The 21,903-nt window shown below is 43.9% G+C and overlaps 1 long non-coding RNA gene across 2 annotated transcripts in view; it reads right to left on the bottom strand.

Annotated features, from left to right (window-relative positions):
- Positions 1-13,288: 13,288 nt before the first annotated feature.
- Positions 13,289-21,903, bottom strand: part of LOC119259739 (uncharacterized) — a 30,653-nt gene continuing 22,038 nt past the window's right edge. For both annotated transcript variants that reach the window (XR_005128542.2, XR_005128541.2), the window contains one exon: positions 13,289-13,560. This is a non-coding gene — a long non-coding RNA (uncharacterized LOC119259739). The remainder of the gene's footprint in view (positions 13,561-21,903) is intronic.

The following is a 21,903-nucleotide window of genomic DNA, read 5'->3' as shown; positions in this document are numbered from 1 at the left end:
TGACCCATAACAGCCAGAACTGACTAGTAACTGACAGAGCTTCCTTAATTTTTGTCCCTGCTTCCAACCTAGAATCACCGAATATACACCCCTAACCAATCACATAGGATGCCTCACTTCTAGTTAGCTCACGGCCACCTTTCCTATGCCAACATCCTCCAACCCGCACACCTGGAGCCTTCACTTTTTCTGTTAGAAAGTTTCCCCACCTCCGCCTGCCTTTGAGTCCCTGCCAAAAAGCAAATGAGAATGACTGGCTCCCTTGCTGAAGCAAGCTCTGAATAAATAGCTAGTGCCTCTTTTCATTTGCCTGATCTTTGTTTATTTCACATTGGCCTCCAGCCTTCCCCTCTCCAACAGAAAGACAGTCAAAGAGGCAAGCTGTGTTGCAAGAAAAAGTTGTGCACAGTGTCTGCACAGGGATGGGACATTGAGGCTATGCAAAATTCAAGGAACTGAGCTAGAAGCTGGGTGAATAGGTAAAGCATGGTATATGCAGAGCTGAAGGTCAAAGGTGCCATAGTTTCCCAAGCCCCTTCCTCAAGGGGAAGGAAACTAGACCCAGTAGGTGCACATGAATCTGCTTTACTCATTTCCAACCAGCTTACTGGTTGCAGAATTGTCTTAACAATTCAATAATATATTGTCACAGGCAAATAACATGGTAATTGAAGGGTCACAATTACATTTGCTGGCATTAATATATCACATGGATTCCTACAGTGCAGATAAATCAACCTAGTCTTACCACAACAGAGAGAGTACTATATTGCTCCTGAGGAATGATTAGAGAACTAAATATGCAGATGTGTAACAAAACACCTTCCTAGCAAGAGAAGTTTTGTATAGCTCACATTAGCCAATTTATTTTCTCTAAATCCTAACAGCCAAGAAATAACAATGTACCTGCACATACAGAAAGCAAAAACCACTTGGATTATACTGAGTGAGCAATGAAGAATTTAAATGGATTGGATTTAGCAAATGCATGTAGATCAATAGCAGGTCACTTCCTTGCAATTACTTCCACGTTTGCTTTTAAGAGCTCAAGAGCCTGTCAAATAGCTGAAAGGCTTGGAATTCCAAGCAACACCTTTGCATCGTCTGATAGCTATAAGCCACAGATAATTTTTAAAGGAGCAAGCAATATATTTCTTATGTAACTTTTTTCTGTTAACTGTCTAGAAGACATGAACTGGGATAGTAAAGCTCCCATTTTGCTATTAGGGAAATGGAGACTGTGCTAAGTAAGTGCTTTCAGTCGAGTGACTCTCCCTGAGGGGAGACCATTTAGCACCAGTCTGTGTTGGTGCACATCTCACAGCTAGACCCGCCCCTGCCTATTACAGAGCAAAGGCTCAGAATGTATTTACTGGATCAAGGGACAGATGTTCCTAGGAGCAGTCAGGCGGGTCTCGACAACTTGACCTCCAGACTCACACTGAGTGATCTTCTGGCACCTTCATGGAAGGTGGCAATATCCCTCCTCTCAAGCTCTCCTTCTTCTACTCTAGTTCACATTCTCAAGGTGTTGGGGCAGGAAGACCACTGAGCAGGTTTTCTGATCCAGCAGACCGAGTAAAGGAGGAGTCAGAGCCCTCAGTGGTTTTTGCAGGTCTTTTTTTAGATTTACCAGGCACATAGCAGGCAGGGGTGCTGGGGGGCCAGGAGGCTGGCAGTCCTCCCAGCCCCCAGCAAATCCTCACTCTATCTGGGCTCTCTGGCGTTCTCTCTGCTTCTCTTCTTCTCTCGGCTCCCATTCGTTCTTGGCTTCTGACTTCCCCGCGCCGCTGCCCTTAAAAGCCCAGTCTTAGCCCAGGTGTACCCACTCCAGGTGCCAGCCGTCAGGCATGCATTCAGGACCACAGGGTTCCCTCATCTATCCTAATGGCGGGAGGGCAGAAAAGCCGGATACTTTTTACCTTACCCTACACAAGGAATAATGACAGTACTTGAGTGTTCATTAGTTCCCTAATTTCCTTTTAGGCGTTTTCTGATTTAATCCTCACAAAAGCTGGACTAGTAAGTGCTATTATACTCATTTTAGAGATGAGGAAATCAAGGTTTAGTGAGGAAAGAAACATAAATACAATCCCACAACTTTGATGGCAGATCTGGGGTTCAGACCTGGCCTGTCCCAGAAAGCCTGAGCATCCAGGGTGACTGTCCCCTGCCCTCAACATCTCTTGTCTGGACCATTGCTGGAACTTACAAATTTATTCTATTTCCTCATCCATCTTTCCTCTACAAACCTTCTCCCACCTGGCTGCCAGAAGAGGTTTTTTTTTTTTTAAAGATTTATTTATTTATATAAGAACTGGGGTACAGGTCAGAGGCACGAGAGGATGAGAGCATTCACCAGAGACAGAGGTGGGAGCAGAACAGTGTAGGGTAAGTGGTTTTTCAGGCTTTTCTGCCCTCCCTCCATGAGGATTGCCCTGCCTGATGGGGCACCTGCAGCTGTTACATTGTTGTAAGCTGTCTTACTTACTTCTGTGGGCGATGGGAGGAGAACTGAACCACCAAGAGAAGCAGAACCACCAGAAGAGCAGAGAGCAGAGAAGCAGAGAGAACGCCAGAGAAGGCCGGAGAGTCCAGACAGAGTGAAGACTTGGTGGGGGCTGGGAGGCCTGCCAGCCTCCAGGCTCCCCCAGCACCTCTGCCTGCCTTGTACCTGGTAAATCCCAATAAAAGCCTGCAAAAGCTACTGAGGGCTCCAGGACTCCTCCTTTACCCCATCTGCTCAGATCATAGAGATCCTGCTGTGGCCCTTCCTGCAGCTACAACAGGCAGATGAGCCGAAGACACTGCTGAGGGGAGCAGTAGGTGAGGCAGGAGAGGTCCGCCATGCCATGTGGGAATCTCCCTGGCCGGCCAGGAATCAAACCCGCACTGCAGAGGCTGCAGACAGCTTCACAGTGTGGTGCTCAGCCCGCTGCGGCAGCGGGGAGGCCCTAGAATACTTATTTTTAAATCTCTATCTGACCATGAACCTTGCTTAACACCTCTCTCCAGTGAGAGCTCTCCAATGCCTCCAAAGCCTCAGAATAAATTACAAATTCCTTTTTGAAGACGTCAAGTTACAGCATTGAAACTGGCCACCCTTCCTTGGGGCTCTGGCGCTCGGGTTCAGAAGCTACCTGTGGCAGTGCAAGTGGCAGTGAGTGATGGGCATTTCACTGCCCTCCACCAGTGGTGCCACTGGAGCTCAGGTTGCAGGCAGAGGCCAGCAGTTCCCCTACTATGGTGATGGTGGCTGCCAGCGTTTCCCCTACTATGCTCCCCAGGGCACACTGCCCTCGTTTGGGCCTGTAGGAAGGAACATAGGGCCTCATGGGGCCAGCTCCAATGCCGTAGCTCCCTGCAGCTGCAGGCAGTAGAGAGGCCAGTGGATTGGGTGTTTGGATCGCAGAATGGACTACTCAGGTGCGAGCTATGAGATTGGTAAATGACCCAGTCAGCCATAGGATTGAAAATGATCTAATCAGAACTGTAGGTGGAGGACCCTGAAAGAAGAGATAAAGCAGGGCAGGAGGCAGCTTGGGACTCTCGATGCTTGAACTCTCAGACTCTGTGCTTGAACAGGTCTCTGAATAAAGGCTAAAGAAAGAAGAGGCATCCAGTAGCCAACTTCTGGAGAAAGAAGAGAAGTGGAAAAGCTTCTCAGAAAGCTAAAAGGCTTCATACAGACTGGGCCAACTGCACCTGCCTTTGACATTGCTTGAAAGGAGCACCTGGCCTAGGGCCTGGTGTCTCAAAGAGCTGTTTGTTGTCAGTGTGGGCCAACAACTCACAGCGAGCTGTTAACATGGTGTTTCTGACATCGCTGCCTCCTAGTGACCGGGTGGTGACAGGCCCTACTGGCCAGTGCTGCCCAGCACTCTTGGAGAGTGAGCCATACTCTGTCACATTGTGAGAGCTGTTAATTGTCTGGTGTGGCTACCTCCATTGTAGTCTGGTGCAGCATCAGGGGCTGTCCCGGCCCTCAGACTGTTGCTGTGCTGCTGTGCCGTCATCTCAGCGGCCCCACCCATGAGCACCTCCAGCTGTGATGTGTTAGATCTTGGCCCACTGCCTGCCGGCTGGCTGCCAAAATCTCCAGGCCCTCATTGGTGGGACAATGCTATTTTGGATAAGCAACCTTTTGTTTGGGACTTCTGGACACCATGGACACTATCTCGGGTAAGTAAGCCAGCCACTTAGATAAACCTCGATTCCCCTGTAAAATAAACTCCATTGTTGTTTTCTGAACTTGAGTGATCTTGCCATTGTGCGTGTGGATGAGAATCCACAGACAGTGCCCTGTTCTCTACTGGGTTCTGTGATTTGAGGCTCTATCCCCCCTTCATATCCCTCTTATAGCACTGTTTCAGTATGACCTAGCCCCTTCCCTGTTTTTCCAACCTCATCTCTGATACCCTCAGAGCTCCAATCTATCTTGATTTGTTTGGAGTCAACCTATTACTTCAGTCATGACTTCCTAGAGAAGCTTTCCTTGCCCTGCTACATGTCCTAGACTGGAATAGATACCTTTACTCTGGTACCCTGTAGCACCCTTGTAATGGCGGGAAGGAACAGTGCACGTTTTCTATGATCCGAGCAGATGGGGTAAGGAGAAGAGAGTCCTGGAGCCCTCGGTGGCTTTTCAGGCTTTTATTGGGGTTTACCAGGTACATGGCTGGCAAGGGGTGCCAGGGGGCTGGGAGGCCTCCCAGCCTCCAGCAAGTTTTCACTCTTTCTGGGCTCTCCAGAGTTCTCTGGTGGCCTTGTTCTCTGCTGCTTTTGCTCTGGTCCTGCTGGTGTCCCCGTGACGCCACCTTATAAGACCAGTCTCTCAGCACAGGTGTATCCACTTACATATGCCCACACCATACTCCAAGTGCCCGCCATCAGGCATGCATTCAGGACCACAAGGATCCATCATCAATCCTAATGGCAGGAGGGCAGAAAAGCCTGATACTTTTTCACTTACCCTATAACCCTCTACAAGGCTTTATCATCTGGACTTTCCATATTCTATGAAAACTGTTTATGCATCTGTACTGTCTAGCCAGCCTAAGGTAGGTTGCACTGCTGTTCCCAGTTCCTCATGGGTCTTCTGTAACAGGAAGAGGTTAGTAGTTGAGTGTTCATTAGTTCCCTAATTTCCTTTTAGGCATTTTCTGATTTAAACCTCACAAAAGCCCGACCAGTAGGTGCTATTATACTCATTTTAGAGATGAGGAAATCAAGGTTTAGTGAGGTAAGAAACTTAATTACAATCCCACAACTTTGATGGCAGAACTGGGGTTCAGACCTGGTCTGTCTCAGAAAGCCTGAGCTATCCAGAGTGACTGCCCACACCCCTGCTTCCTTTGTTCTGCAGCTTCGCAGGGCCTCCCATGGAAGCAGGGGACAGCACTGCCCCATTGACTTGAGGTCTGACTTCGTGACTTGCTCTAGGCAGTGGATTATGCCAGTAAGAGGATCTCCTGTCACCCCCGTTTTTCTTGGTAACTCCTAAATGAGAATCTTGCATCTACTCTTGAATTTTGTCTTGTTTCCTTCCACCAAGCAAAACTATTGTTAAGTTAATTAGTAAAGAGGTTCTTAGGGTGCAGGGATTCTAATGCTTTGGTGAATTACAGAAGCAACCCAAAACCTAAGCCTGGAAATTCCTTAAGGTTAAGAAATTGAAACCTTCACTCTTGCAGACTGTCCCAGCCCCTATGGGAAATAGTAAGGAGTTTTCTCAAAGTATTAAAAATAGATTTATCATGTAATTCTGTAATTCCACTCTTAAGTATCTGAAGGATGCAAAAACATGAATTTGTAAGATAATATGCACTTCTTTTGCAGCACTATTTGCAATAGCCAAGTTATGGAAACAAACTAAGTGCCAAGGACAGATGACTGGATTAGATTAATGTAGTATATACATGCACAATGAAATGCTAATCAGCTATTAAACAACGAAATTTTTTTTCATTTTTGACAACATATGGATTATGCTAAACAAAATGAATTAGAAGGAGAAATACAAACACCAGATGATTTCACTCATAAGTGAAATATAAAGAAATGAAACAGGGGCCTCCCTGGTGATGCAAGGGGTTAAACACAGCACTGTGAAGCTATCCACAGCCTGTGCAGCACAAGTTCGATCCCCTGGCCTGGCCAGCCAGGGAGCTACCCACATGACGCAGCAGGCCTCTCCTGTCTCGCCCACTGTTCCCCTCAGAAGTGTACTTTGGTCGATCTGCCTGTTCTGTTCCTCACTCTGTCTCTGGTGAATCCTCTCACCCCCACCACCTCTGGCCTGTACTCTAGTTCTTGTATGCATAAATAAATAAATCTTTAAAAAAAAAAAAAAGAAATGAAACAAAGGAACAGACAAAGCTAAACCAGAAAACTAGAAATCTGACTTTAGAATTGAGACTGCCAGAGGAGGTTGGGAAGCCAAGGGAGGAAAGGGTACAAAGGACTTTGGTGGAGTATTAGGGGTGCTTTGGTGGTGGGCATGTTAGGATAACAAATTGAAAGAGGTGTGAATCCATATTTCTAACTCATATATAGAGTTGTAAAAACAATGTTACCTCAATAAAAACTAACACAATTTTTTAAAAAAAAGCAAAAAGGAAATTGAAACTTAAGGACAAATAATCACCAAAAGTCCACTATAAACTGTAGCAAATAATAATAATCTTCCTTTGCTTCTGCACCTCCTCTGAGTCTTTTCTCTGGCTCCTGCTGGCAGATCACTTCTGATCACTTCTGGTTTCACTATGCCCAATGTAAAGTGACTTTTGGTCAGATAAACTCCTACAATTTTTGATAGACTCAGTTTTCTTTAAACATTATCTATGAATGAAGCTCAGTGTCCTGTCCTTTCAGGAAGTGATCACAAGGGAGCCCCTATGTGGCCAGAGATGTGAGTTGAGGGAAAAGCTGAGTGGGGCAGTCATAACAAGGATATCCCCTGGGGGACCCTGACGCTGGGATGGCCTTCTGGGTTTTCACACTGAGTGAGGTGCTCCCTGTACCTATCAATCTTGTGTGAGGCCGCCCCAGAGAAGGGTATGACCTTAGGTCAGGACCTTCTCTGCATTGTGAACAATCCCAGAGGGGCTGGCAACTGAAGGACAGTAGCTGTGGCCAGCAGCAGCTCATAAACAGGAGGAATAAGTCCTTTAGCTCCACAGGGGACCTGGGCAGTGAAACACAGTAGCCACTACACCAGTGGTTCTCAAAATGTCCTTAGACCAGGAGCATCAGGGAATTTGAGAGAAGTGCAAATTCTCAGGCTTCTCAATCTACCGATCAGCTACTCTACAGGGTGAGACCCAGAAGTGTCTGAGCAAGCTTTCAGGTGATTCTGATGCACACTATAGGGTTTGCAAACCAGCACTGTTTGGAATGCAGGGATCTGCTGACTATCCTTCTTACATCCCAGGGTGGCGATGGGGAGAACTCTGTGATATTTTTTTTTAAGATTTATGTTTTATTTATTTATGCATTCAAGAACTGGGGTGTAGGCCAGAGGTGCGGTGGGGGGGGGGGCAGGTGAGAGGACTCACCAGAGACAGAGTGGGGAGCAAAACAGGCAGACTGATTGATGGGAGCAGCGGGTGAGACAGGAGAGGTGTGCTGCACCTTGTGGGTCACCTCTCTGGCCAGGGATTGAACTCAGGCCGCAGTGGCTGCTGATAGCTTGATAGCAGTGAGACTTTAACCCCTGCACCACCAGGGAGGTCCCAGAACTCTGAGATATTACTGGGACAAAGAGACCCACAAACCCCAGTTATTACCCCCACCGCCATCAGTATAGTCTGTTCTCAGACATGGCACCTGAGTTGCTCAAGCTTCTCCCTAGGCTGAAGTCTGAGGTCTGTGCAAACTGATGAATCCATTTCCCCCAGTGTGGGAACGTTAGTGCTATTTGTCTGCTTGATTATCTCCACCTACGCCTGGGCAGTCCTTGGAAACCTGCTATTTTCTCCAGAGCCTCTATGTGTTTCCCTCCTCTCCCTTACCAATCTGTTTCTGTTGACTGCTAGCTTTGTTAGAAATGCAAGCTCTGAGGTCTCAGCCCAAACTCTGAGGGGCGAAGATTCTTCAACAAATTCTCAAGGCGACTCCTTCTCAAACTTTGCATATAAGATCTCCAAAATTTGCTGAGTGGCTATAGGAGGTGAGGCTGGCATTTCTAATGGGCTCCTACATTATTTCTAGAACCACACTTTGAGTGACTTTCTGCCCTTGTTTTTAGACAAAATATATTGAGTTTTAAGTAGTAATGGTCAAGTATTTTGTAGAATACTCCTGAATTTGCATTTTTTCCGCTGTTTTCTCATAATTAGACAAGGGTTATGGGTTTGGGGGAAGAAAACTGCAGTCACAGTGCCATTTTCACCACATTGTACTGAGAGCACATACTACGGACATGATTTAGCACTGTCAGCGTTCGCCTTGATCACCAGGCTGAGGTACTGTCAGGTTCCAAGGGATTCTAATGTAAATGAATTTTAAAAGCCTCTGGTGCCCCCAGGAAGATACAAACTCCTTAGTTTAGCATAAAGAGCCCTCACAGACATGTCCTTTCCTCCATTTTCATCTCCAAATCCATCACTTCCTGACTTGCTCTTTGGAATAACAAACCACTTGTGTCCCCCCAACCCCCCTTGGCCTCCCCATACACCCCAAAATGCCATTCATGTTCTACTTCAAAAAGCTATCAGGTTAGACTGCAGATTACAAATCAGATGCTGCCCCCCTTGGCCTCCCTCCTCCTCTCTCACAAATATTTGCCAGCTTATTTTTGCAAAGTCAGCAGAACATGACCAGCAGAAACTGGTCTGAGCAGAGTCTAACAAGTTCTTGAGCAGCCCTGCTCTAGGGCTCCTGTGCGAACTCCAGAAGCCGTGACCAGGAGTAACCTTACGATGTCACACCCTACAATTCTGCTTACAGGTCCCCCAATATGAACGTGCAACCATGAAAAAACCCTCAGGCCACCTCTGAGGGATCTTCATACCTTCCCTTTCCCTGACCAGTCCTGTCTTCTCCCTAACCCCCTGCCCTTATCTTAAACACCCCACACCCACTATGAACTGAGGGGAGATGGATCTGAGCTGGCCTTCCTCCTCAAATCTGCTGGACGGGCCCAGTCAAAGCTTTTTTTCCTCCCGTAAAATCCATCAGTCTGTTTGCTGCGGGCTGAGCCCAATTCCTGTGTTGGATACACTTCCTGCTTTGGTCACAGTTTTGAGTTTCATATTTTCATGAGGTTTTCATATATGCAAAAATTAGTTTTTCTCCTGTTAGTCTCTTTAATGTTAATGTAAGTATTAGGCCAGTCAAACAACCTAGAAGGAAAGAAGGGAAAAATTTCCGCCCCTATAAAGTGTTCATCCTGAGCCAATAGCACTTAGAATAATAGGTAATCAAGAAATATTTGTTAAATCAGGTGCTAAACACAAATCTCACCATTCTAAATATCAGAGAAAATCATCTGTAAGTCCGTTCCTCCTCCTCCAGTTTGTGAAATTAATTAATTTCAAATGTCAAGGAAAGGTATTTAAGAGGGTTAGCAAGCCTCAGTGCTCTCTACCACAACAGCCTATTTATTACCATGCATTTCCACTAATATTCTTAAATTCTTTGCTTGATTTTTTATTTTTATTTTATTTTTTAAAATATTATTTATTTATGCATACAAGAACTGCGGTGCAGGCCAGAGGCGTGGGGGGTGGTGCGAGGATTCACCAGAGACAGAGTTGGGACCAGAACAGGCAGATCACTGCAGAGGGGAGCAGTGGGTGAGACAGGAGAGGTCTGCTGCACCATGTGGGTCAGCTCTCTGGCTGGGGATCTAGCTTGTGCTGCTGAGGCTGGAGATAGCTTGAGAGCGCTGTGTCTTTAACCCCTGCACCACCAGGGAGGCCCAAGCTTGATTTTTCAAATTGCTCTTACAGCCAATAATTTTCTCCAAAAACATAAAACAATACTTACACGGTTCCTGTTGCTATGATTCATTCTAGCATTACTTTCTTAGATTTCAAAAGAGGACCGACTGAGGCAGGCACTGACACGTGAGTAGCTACATGGCTTTCCTGGCAGTACCTGTCAGGTAGTTGAATTGGGAGCATATATCAGCACATTGCCCTTTAGAATCCACCTCCCAAGGTTATATCCAAACCACCTTAATGGGGGCAACACAAAGGGCAGAGACAGCAGGTTTACCGGCAATGGCCTCATCCATCACTTTCCTAGCCAGCAAATAGAGACTGATGAGGGTGCTTGGCCACAGCTTGGGCAGGGGGTTCACACTCTGCTCGCTGTGCTCCATCCTTGCATCCTGCTCCAAACATTTCCGCTCAGATGTTTGCTTTGGAAGGCAAATATTGATAATTGCTGCCACTGGCTTTTTCATCAAATGCTTGCCTCTGTGATATACATTCATTGCATCGTTACTTTCCTTCAACTTCCTAGTCTGAATTAGGGAGCAAATTTAGCAATGTGAAAATTCACTTTCATTCCAAACCTCCCTCTTTCCCAGGTATTGTTCTAAAATAAATCAGTAGGCATTTGGTATTCCAGATCTTTCCTGGCTGAGCCAAGAGTTGCACTGGACCAGGAAGTCTGTGTGAATCACAAAGGCATCCAGACTAGAGATGGCTCCTCCTGTTGCTTCCTTTCCTGAATTTTCTGAACAGGCTACCTGGGCTGCTTGGAGCGTTCGCGCAGCTGTGGACGCTGGGTGTCTCTTCTAAAACTGAAACCCAGGCTTTGCTTTCTCTCCACCCACACAGCTCATTTGAGTAGAAGAATGAATCATTTTGGGAGAAATGAAAGAGAGTTTGGGTGGTGGGATCAGGCTCTGGTTTCCAAACCCATATCTCCCCAGAGCTGGGAATCCACCTACATAGCTCCCCACTCTCCACTCCTCTGCTGCCTGGAAAAGGAAAACTTTCATTAATCATGCAACAAATGTTTTTCAGGTTTGAAAAAGCTTCACATGTATACATCATGTTAGGGCTTTAAAAATGCCAATGAGGGCCTCACTGTACTATGAAGCAATCCGCAGCCTCTGCAACATGAGTTCCATCCCTGGCCAGGGAGCAACCCACATGGTGCAGCAGACCTCTCCTGACTCACCCGCTACTCCCCTCAGCAGTGTATTTCGGTCAGTCTGCCTGTTCTGTTCCCCACTCTGTCTCTGGTGAATCCTCTCACCCTCCTGCATCTCTGGCCTGTTCCCCAGCCCTTGTATGCATAAATAAATAAATCCTTAAAACAATATTAAAAAAAAAAATGACAGTGAGTTTCAAGATGAATCCTACTGTTACTCAGCATGACTGGATCCGAAAAAGCCAAACTTTTTGAATGGGGCTGTGGGTTGGCACCACTTCTCAGCACGTGCCCACCGAGATCTCTAGGATCCAGCTGTTTCTCTTCTCCAGCTGCCTACATGTAATTCACTGGTTTTTAACCCTAGCCACATATTAAAGTCATTAGGGAGATTAAAAAACATAATTCACTTCCAGGAATTTTTGTTTAACTGGTCTAGAATGGAGCCCAGCAATGGTGGTTGTTAAAGCTCCCTAAGTGGCCCTAATTGAAGCCACGGTTGACAGCCACTCAACTCTGTCCTTCCCAGATCCCTTTCTGAAGCAAAGAACTTTCTCCTAGCTAATCCTCCGGTCACCAGCTACACTGAGACTCCACCACTCCCCTCTCCGCTTCTTCATCAGAAACTACAACTTTTCAAATTAATATGACTGCTTAAGAAAGTTGTCCAGTTTCTGAACTTTGTTCCTATATTTGGCGAATCTTGTCCTCTCCTTCCCCACCCCCATATGTATGCATTGGAGAGGATTAGGGCTTCCCACTTGGAATCTGAAAATGCCAGATACTTCCTTTTGCAGCCTCCCTTGTAGTTGGGCATGGTTAGGTGACCTAGGCTTCACCAATCAGATGCACCCTCCTCGCTTCTGACTAGGAACTATTAAGACAAAGGAAGAAGGACTCTGGAATCTTCTGGTGACAGTGGTGGTGGGTATCCAGAGTACAGGACCAGTGATAGCAAGGTGCTCCATTTAATATCTGGCAAACCAGTGTTCTCACACAGTTCTCATTCAGTGTGACTTTGGGTCTCATTCATGAAGGCAGAGGCTCAAACTTGGTTCTCTCAATGATTCTCCAAGCACACAGTATCCATTGACAAATTCCTTTCCAGAGTCAGTCTCTGGGTTTCAGATTTGAAATTTTCTGCTTCCATTTTCTTAATTTCCATTCTTCCTTCTAGTTCTATGAATAGACAATCTGGCCAATTAATCTTTCATTTTTATCCTCCATCTGTAGCAGAACTAAATTGAAGCCTGCCCCAAGAGGCTTCTGTCCCTGGACTTAATACATAGTGGCTGCATCCTCAAATCAGCTGTCCTGTTTGTTAGATTTCACACCCTGACGGTACCACACCAACTTTGGGAGGAGACCACTCTTTTCTAATATCATGGGTAGAATTTACTAAAACTCTTCATGCCCTTTAGCTAAAAGCAAAATAAGAAGGAAAACCTAACTTCTTTTTGAGGGTTCTGTTAGTAGAAACCCATCCAGGGTATAGAACAGCTGGTGGAAGCTATAATTGTGAGTAACAGCCTGGGGTGGAGGAGGGTGAAGGGAGCGACGGTCATGTAATATATCTCTAAGCTTCTTCCCTCCATGCTTTGATGATGGTTGAAACATAAAGACTTTGCATAAAACTTTCATCAATGAAAAGGAGCAATTTTTATGTTTGCACTTCACCAAAACACCTTAATTCCATTGCCAGACAGAAGCAGCAATGTACAAGTTAAATATCCAACAAATATTCAAGCACACAGCACATATGATACTGACCTGGCTAAACATGCTAAAAGTGAAACATTCTGTGACCAATCCCCAAAACTCTTTCACTGATTTCTTTTTTTTTTTTTTTAAAGATTTATTTATTTATTTATTTATTTATATATACAAGCACTGGGTACAGTCAGAAGCACGGGAGGGTGAGAGAATTCACCAGAGCCAGAGCGGGGAGCAGAGCAGGCAGAAGGACCGAAGTACACTGCTGAGGGGAGCAGCGGGCGGCAGGAGAGGTCTGTGCGCCATGTGGGACCCTCCTCCGGTGGCCGGGGAGCAGCCGGGGAACGAACCGGTGCTGCAGAGGCCGCGGCAGCCTCGCAACCCAGCGCTCAACCGCTGCGCCACCTGGGAGGCCCTCACTGATTTCTTTAGGAAGCTTTGTAACAGCTCACCAGGAAATCCATCCTGGTGACAGAAGGCCTATGTCTTCCTGTGGTTCCTTCACATTGGGTGTGGGCAAACATTTGCACTCCACATCATTCTAGGAAATATTTTTCTTGAAGGTTTTGGCATCTGGGTGTTAAGGACTTAATGTTTCCTTCAACAACCTCATTTTTCTGCATGTGGCTAACAAGTGTTCCCAGAATCATTGATTGAAGTCTTCAGTTTTTACACAGATCACTTCCCACATCATGAGCGTCTTCTTGAATCGAGCTCCCCCAGGACTTAGGTCGTTACCTAGAAAAGTAGAGCTATTTAAGGATCTGTTGCTTTTGCTTTCTTCCCTTTAGAAAATTTGATCTGAACCCATTTTATAGTTCTGGGTTTCTCATTTGTGAGCTCTTTGAAACTATTCTAAAAGTAAGGGTGTTTTTGCTCTATCTGAAGCTGCCATTCATAACCTTTTTATGTCCTGAGACCCATTTCAATATGTGTCCCTGTTTTAAAAGAATTTGATGAAAAAAATGAGTTCCTGAAGAAACATTTGTAATTTCCTCTGCCTTTGGGCATAATTTTCTAAAGACATAAATGACTAGTTCTCCATCAGTCACACAGGTGGTGGGAGTGGAAACTGGTCCAACCACTATGGAGATTTCTTGAACTACTAAACATAGAGCTTCCATATGATCCAGCAACTCCACTCCTAGGTATTTACTCAAAGGACACAGAAACATCAATTCCAAAGGGCACCTGCACCCCTATGTTTATAGTAGCACTATTTACAATAGCTAAGCTTTGGAAACAACCCAAATGCCCAAAAATAGATGACTGGATCAAGAAGATGTGGTACATATACACCATGGAATATTATTCAGCAATCAAAAAAGATAAACACATGCAGTTTGCAGCAACATGGATGGAGCTAGAAGGGATCATGCTCAGCGAAATAAGTCAGAAAGAAAAAGAAAAATATCAGATGGTCTCACTCATAGCAGGAATTTAGAAAACCTAAATAAGAGACCAGGAAAAAGACTAATCAATACAAAGTAAAAATCAAAATCAACAAGCAACTATAAACCAGAGACACACTACGGGGGTGGGGGGGAAGGGAGGAGCAGGAAAAGGAAGGACTAGAGTCAAAATAAGGGGGGAAGTGCAATTGTATGGAGAATATAACCAAAATAAAAATGCATACATTGTGTAAAGATGAAAAAAAAAATGTAAGAATTATATAAAATAAGATATTTAAATAAAAAAAGATGAAAAAAAGAGAGAAATAGGTTCAGAGGACTGTGGTAGGGATAAGCAGATTTAAAAGAAAAATTGTATATTTTATTTGATTAATAAAATCATTTTTAATATTTAATACACACCAGAAAAAAAAAGAGTGAAGTTCTGAATCAGACCAGCTGGGTTTGAATGTTGATGTTACTATTCACTCCTTATGTGATTGGGAAAATTATAAATCTTCCCAAGTATATGAAATGCTGATAATCATAGTGCCTCTCTTGAGCTGTTGTGAGGATTAAATGAGATAATTTATGAAAATCTTTTAACATAGAACCTAGTTAAAAAAAAAGGAACAATTAAAAGGTAGCACTTTATGCTGCTGAAGCTTCTGATGGGAATGTGATGTGTTACTGTACTGCTTAGAATAATGGGCATTGAAACAAACAAAACTCTTACATATTTGCTGGCTACTTTGTACCAGACACCCTGCAAATAGAATTCTACTTCATTTTCGAGAAGAGTCTAGTGGCTATTATTTCCAGTGGGGAAATTTTCCCAGTGGGGAAATTCAGAATCAGAGAGGTTAATAGCTTGCATAAGATCACAAAGTGGTGAATCAGACCTTGAATCAGGGGCCCTGGTAGCTGTTCTCTCAGTTCTTGTCTTTGGTGAGGAAAGAATTCAAAATCGAGTCGAGAGCAGAGTTACAGAAAAACAAGAGATGTATTGACAGAAAAGGAGGAGGACAGGAAAGCTGTCTGTGAGGAGAGAGGTCCCAAAAGTGTAGCTGCTGAGAGGCAGGAGTTTATATGGATATGGTGGGCAAGGAGTAGGGGCTCGGCCATTGAGTGTCTCTGCATTGTGTCTCTCACTGATTGGCTAGGGCCGTGGGGTCTCCTCAGGTCCACTGAGTTTCCCACGTTACCTGGCCTGCCTCCTGGAACCAGCTTTGGCTTCTTGCTTTAGTGTCATGTTATTGTGTTAGTATTCTAAAAATTCCATTTGTAATTGCATGGGGGGAGGCACCATCCTGGTCCCATGATTGTTTCTCAATCAGACTAGTAAATGGACTTAGGGCACCTGAAGTTAGGGGTACCCTCCTGTTCCTTGATTGTTCGTTATTCAGATTGATAAATGGGCAGATTGATTAGTGGGCTTGGAGGCTTGCGGCACTCTTCCTCACTGACTGCCTATACCCACTTCCTAACATCCTCATACATTGGGGTTAGAGAGTAATATCCATGAAAGGGGAAGTTTTCATGTACCCTGCCCCACCTAAGGAAGGGCGGAGCTGAGATGGGAGGAGAAACAGAGGGAAGACTTGGAAGAACACATGGAGGAGGCGCATGGAGCAGAGACCTGTGAGGAAGAAGGGTGTGTTTGCTTCTCAGCTTTGGACTTGCACCAGGGACTTGGGGGACATGGAAAGAGAGATGCGGAGATGCTGGAGAGAGATGTGGGTGAGAGACCTGTGGGGAGGCTGACAGTGGCAACCTTTAACTTGACTTGTACTTTGATTTTGTTCCTTTCGTCCCAGACTTGCCTGGCCCCTTCTGCCCTTTTCCTGTGGTTCCCTGCCAGAAGGTAACTTAGACTTGTGGCAAGTTTTCAGGCCTCTGCAACCCCACTTTAAACCAACCTTGTTTGGCTGGGCAAATACACAGGAGTGGAGAGGTAACTTTGGATATTCTATTGGAAAATGAGTATCCTTTCTTCTCTTCTCTATGTATACTAATCCTATTAAAGTTCTTTCACACTGAGAGCTGCTTTGTTTTTATGAGGCAGATGGCAGAACCCATTTAGAATGTGCAGGTTTGAGGGTCCTAGGGTGCCCCTCCGTCTGCCCACTAAGAGTGGGAAAATGACTGAACTGCAAGTTGAACCCGACTCTTTCAGGCTTTAAAATATATCTAGCCTTTCTATACTCTCCAAATAGAATTCTAGCTCACAGCCAAGAAACACATCATTTAGTTAGACTATATAATCTTATTTTACACAAAAGAGCCACTTCCATTATGCTTATCAAAGTCTTGAACATAGTACTTGTACCACTCCCCTACACACACATACACACACACACACAGAGCTACCATTATCATAAACCTCCAGGGAACTACTGATCAAGATGGATCCAAATCTGTGTCTATACATAAATTTTGTAAGTGGCAGCAAAGCAAAGTCAGGAAATGCAAACTCAAATATTCTGCACCATTGGCTTCTGGGTTACTAGAATCTTCAGGCGGCAGAATATGTCCCAAGGAATTTTTATTCTGTGTTAGTCAAGACCAGAGTGGCTTGGGCAGTGCTAAGAACACAACTCAGGGTCTCACATCAGGAGTACTAATGCAGGTTGAAAAGAAACTTATTTTTTCTGGATTTCATATTTGACTTTGTATTTTTTTCATACAAATTGTTTTTCACCGTGACTAGTCTGTCACTAGGGGCTAGATCCATAGATTGTGAAAAATAAGAATTATCTACTTCAAAGTCTGATTTGTCTCTTAGAAACTTTGAACTTCCTTTTAAAAATTTAAATCCAATAGTCATTGTGTCTCTGAGTATCTGCTTTTAGCATTTTAAGTTCCCTAAAGAGGAGGAAATTTCATATTATAAAAATGTGTCAGAAAAATCAGTGGGGCTCCCAATCAAATTTCTCTGACATTCTCTCTTGGAGGTCTACCATGAAGGACACGATGCCAGAGCTGGTGTCATTTAGAGCTTTTGAAATAGGCAGCTAATTAATATACAGAGGAGATGAAAAAATCTAAATGATTCATTAACTCAAAGGAAGGTACACACTGAATATTAAAGTGATGGAATTCCTACTTTGGCCCAATTTAGCTTCTCTCTCAATGCTTAGGCAGGTATTTTAAGAAACCAATGTAGATGCCTGACACATCCTTGTTTCTGACAGCTACCCAGGGTTTTTAGCACTTTGGCTCAAAAAGAAAATGAGGGTAAAATAAAGTCAGAGGAACTCAGAGTGGCAAACCATACCACCGTGAAATGCTACCAATTAGAATATAAGATTGTGGTCTTTGATTATAAAATACCCATGGCAGTATTGTCATAATCATCTACCAGAAGAACTTGACTCTGGAATAGAAGTCTCTTGCAACAACTCCCCCCACACACACACCTGCTCACTCACTCCCCAAATTCCTACAGGAATTTATCAGGAAACACTGATCAAAGAGGGGGCAGGTCTTTGCTGAGGCAGGAGGCAGCTGGTCCACAGAACCATGCATTAAATACAACTTGAGACATTGTCCTTTCCTGCCTGAAGGAGGTTCAGATGTCATGGAGCATTCACAAGCAACAAAAAAGAAGATAATCTCATACTGCTGGTGTAACCTGATGAAATGGGCTGTGTTCCCTTCAACTTTCAGCTCTCAGTCTTGGGATTTGTTTGAGAGACCCTCCTTCACTGCTCGAACATTCTTGAGGTCTTCCAAGGTGGTATCACTTCCATCCCCAAAAGCATTTCTTGGTCTCTTGTACCTCTTCTAAAAGGTGTCCAATCTCTCTTCTCACTCACTTGCACTTCTCAAAAGTCATGCAGACCAGTTTCACTGATCTACTGCACGAACATTCATTGTTTGTCTTTATTGTTTTAAGACCTTGCTAGGTACTAGGGATCCAGCGAGGAATAAAGAATTCTACTGGAATGAGGGCACAGAGGAGTAAATGCCAGTCCTGCGTGATTAGGCCTAAATAGAGATATGTACTGTTTTCTCTGGAAGCACTGGGGAGAAGCTCCAATTCAGCCTTGACAGCTCAGGAAGACTTTTCTCAAGGAAGTAACCCTAAACCTAAAAGACTAGTAGGAAGAGGTCAAGACTGAGTAACTGGGGAGTCCAGGGTGGAAGGTGAGGACATTGCAGGCAGAGGCATAGATATGCTTATGGAGAGTAGAGAGTCCTACTCAACTTGGACATGATTTCATCATTAACCCAATAAATTGGTATGCACCCATCATTTATACTTCCCATTTTATAACCAAGTCATTTTTGTGAATCAAGTTATTTCTTCAAAACTATTTGTGGAACTCTCCATTTCTTCTTCAGTATGAAAGGACATTGGGTTGAGGAAAATAGCAACCAGGACTTCAGTGCTTTGTCAAAACCTCAGAAGTGAGGTCTTCTGACCAAGCATCTGTGATTTCATATCATTGGGGCATTCATTGTATCCCTGGGGCTTGCAGTTTTCTATAAGTTTGCTGTGGCTGAAGCAATAAAGAAGGCATACACAGATTTTACAAAAATTATGATTTTATGAAGGATTTTAAAAAGGATAAGGAGGCTGATATCTTTCAGAGTACAAAGTAATCTTGGAAAATAAAAAAAAATTCTTTGACTTGACTCCCATGGAAGTTTGTCACAGACTGTGTTCTTGAACTATGGAACATGAGTACTTGGACTAAGGAATAATTTCTCTCAATAAATAATTATTAAGTAAAAAAAAAAAATTTTTTTTTGGACCAGGTAGTGTGTGGTGGACACTGTGCTAGTTACTGAAAGCAAAGGGTGATGTTTCATCAAGATTAGTGAAAAAGTCATGCCCAAAAGATTTTATGTGAGCGAAGGAAAACCGCAGAGTGGAATAAGATAGGAACATTAGAGGTAGTAAAAGTTACTATTGGGAAGAGAGTGGGGGGGATTTTCTATGTATAAAATTGGTGTGAAAACAAATATTGCAACAAAAGACAAGAAGGAGACAGGGACAGAAGGGACTCAGAGTTTTGTTCTCCTCAGATGAAAGATAATGGAGTGAAAGATAGTGTTGAGAGAGTTCTTTGTGACATCAGAACGAGATGCAGAGGGATAGTATATGGTTTTAAGGACAGCAAAGAAATGAATATAAGAAAGTCCCAATTTTCCTAAATTCAGTTGAAAAGCCAAAGACTTACATCAGCATTGTGTGACCATGTTACGCTATACTTTGAATTAAAATCTAAAGCATATTGAAGGCATAAATCTTGGGAACAACCCAGCACCTCAACAGCTGTAACATTTTCTAAGCTTTTTGTAACATAAGATAAAACGGCCTGCCTAAGGCACTGAGTTAAATGTCATTTCCAGGATAAAAGCTGGATTCTCATTCTTTAGCCATTGAACCAAATCTCTTTTTTTTTTTCCAAATGGATTGTACTTTTATCCCTCTTGACTCATTGAACCAGATAACTCATCTTCTCCACAATATGGGAACTATTCTCAGAGAATCGTAGGATGAAAATCTGGCCCCAAAGCACAGCTCGTCATGTTCCTTGGGGGAGTGTAATGAACAGCATTCACATGCAGAGCTTCCAAGGGAAGAGCTGAGTGATCAGTGAGTTAGCCTTGGATCCGCCATGCTTCCTCTCCCCCACTGTTTATATTAAACACATCAAGTCCTTGGTAGGGTCAGGGTGAGGCAAAGTGACCCCACGACACCCTTCCCTTCTGAACTTCTAGTCTATGCAGAAGACACTAGCCTACTCAGGCAATAGAAAAAATGAAGGGACTGTTATATGCCAATATGAAGATGCTTGCGAGACTTAGAACAGGTGCTACATCTAAACTTTTCAGTAGTGACTTTCATTCTCTAATATCTCAGTGACTTTCATTCTCTCTTTAATATCTCTTTAATATTAATATCGCTCTTTAATATCTCTTGTTTCCTCACTTCCACAGTAGTTAATGGATACCCATTATGGTGCTGAGCACCACAAAGGCAAGGATTAGGGCATTTTTAACCTTCTGGCTAATATGCATAGCCTCAAGACCTATACAGAGCCAGCAGAGGTGAGATTTCTGAACTGTTTCAATCCCTGAACCTCTAGCTATAATATTAGCTGGTGTGCTCTCCTTTACCAGAGGTTACCTGACACTCCAGGCTTGCTTTGATCCTTTATTTCAAGACATATTTATATGTAAGATGCTAAAATACGCTCTGTTGAGAATATGATGAATTTCAAGGGAGAGAAAAAAGGTTTTTTTAAAGATTTATTTCTTTATGCATACAAGAACTGGGGTGCAGGCCAGAGGTGGGGGGGGTGAGAGGATTCACAGAGACAGAGTGGGGAACAGAACAGGCAGATTGATTGAAATACATGGCTGAGGGGAGCAACAGGTGAGACAGGAGAGGTCTGCTGCGCCATGTGGGTAGCCCCCTGGCCAGCCGGGGATTGAACTCATGCTGCACAGGCTATGGATAGCTACATAGTGCTGTGCTTAACCCCTTGCACCACCAGGGAGGCCCAGAGAGAAGAAATTTTAAGGGGAAAATCTATGTTATATGCTCACATTAACTAGAGAGTTTAAACAGGTTAACCTATTGGAATATTGCAAAATAATATGACACTCAAGAACTGAAAAGTAATCCTTCCACTCTACTTAACATTAGGCAAACTTGTCCCCTGAGAACAGTGAACACCTCAGCTTGAGACAACCAAAGAAGAAAGTAAGCCCCAGCTACTGCATGTTGCCTCGCTGTCAAACTTCAGCATCTCCTCTGCCCTGCTCAACCTGCTCAACCTTTCCATTCTTGAGAAGCTGGTAATGAGCCTAACCAATGGTTCGTAAAGCATTCTTAGATTCCTCCTTTGTGACACTTGGAACTTGGCTCCTACATTCAACTCTGGTCCAGTCCCAGGTCTCTGTTTATCCCTGCATCTCCACATCCCTGCCTCAGATACAGTCACCCAGCTAGCTGCTTCCATGTAGCTGATAAAAAAAAAAGGAAGGGAAGCAAAGAAAAATCAATTGAAGGAAAGAGGAAACAGAATATGGACAAGGAGGGGAAGAATAATACATAATGCCAACCTTTTTCAGCATACATTGCACCTTCCCTAGAGGAACAGAATGGAATCAAAGGCAGAAAAGGACTTAGTGATTTAACTTATTTTCTTTTGTTATCAACTCTCTCAATTTGGAAGAACTGTAGAATAAAGAAATAAATGATTCTGAGAAAAGGGTGGGAAGAGTTGAAAATGTATTTCTTTAAAGATAACAAAGAGAATGAATTTTCATGGTAATTTGAATATTTAATTTTCAATCCTCAAAATACCCTAAAGGTAGATGATAACAAACCAATTTTACAGAACAGGGAACTGAGTCTCAAAGAGCTAATTTACCTGACATTTTAGTAATTTCACTTCCAGTTTTCTTTCCTACTGAAAGGAATACTGGTATCTGCCCAGAAAGAGGTATGTACGACAATGTTTACAGCAACAGTGAGACAACTTAGGTAAAAGAAATTTTGAGCAGGTAGGATGTGTTGCCCCAAGTCCTGTCTGAACAGGTGGACTAAATCATGAACTGACTAGCTCTGTCCCAACATCCTCTCCAAACAATTTGGCCCACCACACTGGCCATAGGATACCACGCTAGACAAAAAACATGAGGTCCTGATTGATGATTATCTCAGAAT

This window comes from Talpa occidentalis, unplaced genomic scaffold (genome assembly GCF_014898055.3).
Source record: "Talpa occidentalis isolate TD23 unplaced genomic scaffold, MPIMG_talOcc4v2.1 talOcc4.5, whole genome shotgun sequence".
Lineage (NCBI taxonomy): Eukaryota > Metazoa > Chordata > Mammalia > Eulipotyphla > Talpidae > Talpa > Talpa occidentalis.
The sequence above is the reverse complement of the archived record's forward strand: the minus strand, read 5'-3'. Positions and strand labels throughout refer to the sequence as shown.